Source organism: Rutidosis leptorrhynchoides, chromosome 2 (assembly GCF_046630445.1).
Source record: "Rutidosis leptorrhynchoides isolate AG116_Rl617_1_P2 chromosome 2, CSIRO_AGI_Rlap_v1, whole genome shotgun sequence".
Taxonomy (NCBI): domain Eukaryota; kingdom Viridiplantae; phylum Streptophyta; class Magnoliopsida; order Asterales; family Asteraceae; genus Rutidosis; species Rutidosis leptorrhynchoides.
Window position 1 is genome coordinate 472,564,521 of NC_092334.1, and position 4,648 is coordinate 472,569,168.

The 4,648-nt window shown below is 29.1% G+C and overlaps 1 non-coding gene across 1 annotated transcript; it reads right to left on the reverse strand.

Moving 5' to 3' along the window:
• Positions 1-4,330: 4,330 nt before the first annotated feature.
• Positions 4,331-4,437, reverse strand: LOC139895507 (small nucleolar RNA R71). The gene has a single exon (XR_011775943.1). It is a non-coding gene; the product is annotated as a small nucleolar RNA R71 (small nucleolar RNA).
• Between the last annotated feature and the right edge of the window lie 211 nt (positions 4,438-4,648).

A 4,648-nucleotide genomic window follows, 5' to 3' on the forward strand; every position in this document is an offset into this window, starting at 1 on the left:
GGAAATAAAGAAACGAAGGGGGTGGATTTATAATAAAATATCAGACAGAGAAATCGAGACAGATTATCGCATTTAATCAAAGAAGGTCATGATTTTCTTAAACGCCGAAGAACCAAATCTTATTGCAAAGATTTTCTTTAAATCCAATGAATTCTGGAAATCAATCATAACTACGTCATCGGTTAAAATAAATATACGTTTACTCATTTCACTCTCTTGCGATAGCTTCACTTATACTCTTCGCGTAATCAAATTGTTTTATCTATATTACTCAATAATGATAAAACTCTATTTATCAACTCATATTCGTCATGAAAACATTTTTATAGTTAGCCATGACGACCTCGATCCAATTTCGGGACGAAATTTCTTTAACGGGTAGGTACTGTGACGACCCGAAAATTTTCGACCAAATTTAAACTTAACCTTTATATGTTTCTGACACGATAAGCAGAATTTGTAATGTTGAATCTCAAAAAGTTTAGAACTACATTCATGTAATCAATTATCCTTTGACCATGTTCGACGATTCACGAATAATTGTGTGTATATAGATATGTATATATAATATATAATATTAACTGAAAACATTAACAAAGTATTAGATATATGATACTTTACATTAACGTATTTGTTTCGATATATTTATTGGCAGAATTAAGAGATAATATCAAATGATTGAATTATCAGATACATTATGATATGATTACGGGCCTATGTTATGAGGTCCACTGTGATTTAAGAAATCTATTCTTTTTGACCACTCATTACTTAACTAGTATGATAAAATAACGATATTTATATTTTATTTTATCAAATATATATAACGATTTAAATTAATATTATATATATTTATACGCGTATTATACGTACATAGTTTTATACTTTTACTATACTTTAACTTTACCTTTACTTTACTTTTACTTTACTTTAACTTTAATAATTCATACTTTAATAATTCACTTTAATAATTCATACTTTAATAATTCACTTTAATAATTCATACTTTAATAATTTACTTTAATAATTCACTTTAATAATTCATACTTTAATAATTCACTTTAATAATTCATACTTTAATAATTCACTTTAATAATTCATACTTTAATAATTCACTTTAATAATTCATACTTTAATAATTCACTTTAATAATTCAAAAATCTATTATAAATAGAATTTAATAGGTTTTATTATTTCATAGAAACTTGAAAATATATTTCTCTAAACTCTCTCAATCGAATTACACATATATATTTTCTTTGTATTATTTCAAGATATTATTAGTATACATAAAATACTACGACGGAGTTATATTCAGACGATTTTAAAATAAGTTTTCAAACGGAATAGAGCTAAGGAAATTATGGGTTATAGCTATGGAGGTTATGGGTATTGATCGAGGGTATTGCTCGTGAGGTCAACCTAACGTTTATCATTTTCGTTTCGTCTACATACTTTCCTGCAATATTGAATCTCAATATTGATACGTGAGCACTCATAACTTAACTTTTATATTTCAATAGTGTATCCCTGACTAGTGCTCGAGTATATAGGATTATGCATGCTTGTACATTCGATATTGTCCTTAGATAGGTTTGTTGAATCCTGAATTAGATACATATGCTACTGAGATAGGGTATATGATATGCATGTCATTGGAAAGCTAGCGAAAAATTAAGAACTTTTCATTTAGATATCGAATGGTTTCGATGAACGGATTAGAAGTTATAGTCAACTGAATTTTAGTATTATTGTTAAAATGATTATTATTACTATCGTCGTTATTATTTTAATAGAAATATCATTGTTATTATAAAATATCATTATTACTATTATGTTAGTATTATCATTTTATCATAATAACATTTTTAGTAAATATAAATATTGTTATTTTTTTATAGAATAATAATAATTATTATTACAAAATAATACAACTTTTACTTATTATTATTATGATCAATATTATTTTATCAAATAAATAGGGGATACAAAGATATTTTTCACCACGCGTAATATAATTACATTAATAATACTTACCACTATAGTTTTATGATATTAAGTGAACTTTATAAATTTTACTACTTAAGATATATAAAAGTATATTTTATCATATATAAACGTTAATATAAATTTTTATTAATAAATGACTTTTATTATTATAAAATCTAATAAATATATTTAAATATATAAAATGACTATAGTTAAGTTATATAATAAACACGTATAAATTTTAGAAGTCATTTTGGGTTAAGTTGACTTTTGTTGACTTTTGCATATTAGTCTCGAGCATTAGGATTGTGGTACACTATGACTTGACCAAAAATTGTTAGACAAATATTGACCAACATATAAATATATATAATTAATATAGGTTCGTGAATCCGAGGCCAACCTTGCACTTGTTAAATGACGTTATATGTATTTTTACTACGAAATACAGTATGGTGAGTTTCATTACTCCCTTTTTATATATATTTTTGGGCTGAGAATACATGCGCTGTTTTATAAATGTTTTACGAAATAGGCACAAGTACTAAAACTAATTCTATATGGGTTTAAACCAGAAATATACCCTTAGCTTGGTAACATTAAACTACTTGTCTATGTACGGTAGGCGCGAATCCTAAAGATAGATCTATTGGGCCTGACAAACCCCATCCTGACTATGGGATGCTTTAGTACTTCGAGGTTATTTTAAACACACCTGATCTGGTGTACTTTAGAGGGTAAAACATGAACGTTAAGGCTTGTTACCGGGTGCCTACAACTTATAGAATACTTTTATACACTTGCGAGTGTACGGATATTTATAGAAACTGAAATCTTGTGGTCTATTACTATTACGGAAATGATTGATTATGATAAACTAATGAACTCACCAACCTTTTGGTTGACACTTTAAAGCATGTTTATTCTCAGGTATTAAAGAAATCTTCCGCTGTGCATTAGCTCATTTTAAGGATATTACTTGGAGTCATTCATGACATACTTTGAAAGACGTTGCATTCGAGTCGTTGAGTTCATCAAGATTAATATTAAGTCAATTATAGTTGGATGTAATATGAAATGGTATGCATGCCGTCAATTTTTGATGTAAAGAAAGTTTGTCTTTTAAAAACGAATGCAATGTTTGTAAAACGTATCATATAGATGTCAAATACCTCGCGATGTAATCAACTATTGTGAATCGTTTATAATGTATATGAACGGATCCTTTCAGTTTCCCTGTGGAACAAACCGGATTTACCAAATAAAATATTACTATACGGATAGGACAAAGTTGCCTATATGTGTGAAATCAATCCGAAATCATAAAAAAGCCATTTAATCACAACCAATTCGTGTAATAAATTAAATCTAAACCCGTTCAAAATAAAAGGACACGATCACGCACATCAACTTTTTGGCACCGCTGTCGGGGAAAAGTTGGCAGTTAAATAAATAGATAATTTTTCTGATTCATAGTAGTAGTTGGATTTGTATGTGGACTAGGTTATTGGAGCCAAACAGTACCCAATTATATTGGGACTAAACGAATCCTGCCCCTCTGCTGCATCTTTTGGCTATTCGAAACGTGGGCAAAATCAGAAGGAAAATCTGTTTGTTTAAAGGTTTTTATCATTGTTTTTATGTTATTCGATCCTTTCGTGAAAATTCATTTTCAAGAAAGTTCAATGTTTATACACTTAGTGAATAAATCCTTTAAGACTACATACAATTTAGTAATTGTATGACTCGTTCAGGAAATCCTAAACTCGTTGCACTTAATCCAGAACCTGAAAGAGGCTTGATCAAAAGATTAAAATAGGAAAAACAAAAAAAAATTAGGTAGTACTAGTAAACCGAAAACACCGAAAAATATCAAAAAACAAGTAGGAAACATTAGTGGTCAACCAGAAATCAAAACTGAACCTGAAACCATTGTTATTAAAGAAGAAATGGCTGAAGTAATACCTGATCCAAATGATCTACCAATGTGGAATACCAGACAAACTGCTCCCCCTCTCGCTCTTGCACCTATAAGAAGACCTGAAATTGAGGCTGAAAACTGGGAAGTCAAGGGGCAATTTATGCACATGGTTCGTGAGAACCAATTCGACGAAGACTTAATAATAATTCGATAGAACATCTAGAAGCTTTTGAAGATTTATGTGAACTGTATAAAAACAAATATGTTTCTTCAGATGCATTTAAAATAAGAACTTTTCCATACTCGTTAATCGGAGACGCAAAAGCATGGTTGAAAGCATCAAAACCTGATTCTATCACAACTTTCAACGAATTAAGAGATAAATTCATTACCCGATTTTTTCCACCGGCAAAATCCGAAAGACTTAGAACTGAAATCACCACTTTTAAACAAATGGCGGATGAAACTCTTTTTGATGCATGGGAAAGATTAAAAAGAATATTACGAAATTGTCCGCAACACGGATTGCAAAAAGGGCAAATAGTACAAACTTTTTATCGTGGTATTGATGAACATACTCGTGGTATATAAGATTCCTCCGCTGGAGGAGTATTTATGTACAAATCACCAAATCAAGCGTATGACATGTTAGAAGACATGTCAGTTCATACTGTAACGACCTTGGATTTTTCCAACGTTTATTTATTAATAATAATTATTATTATTAATACGTGTGAT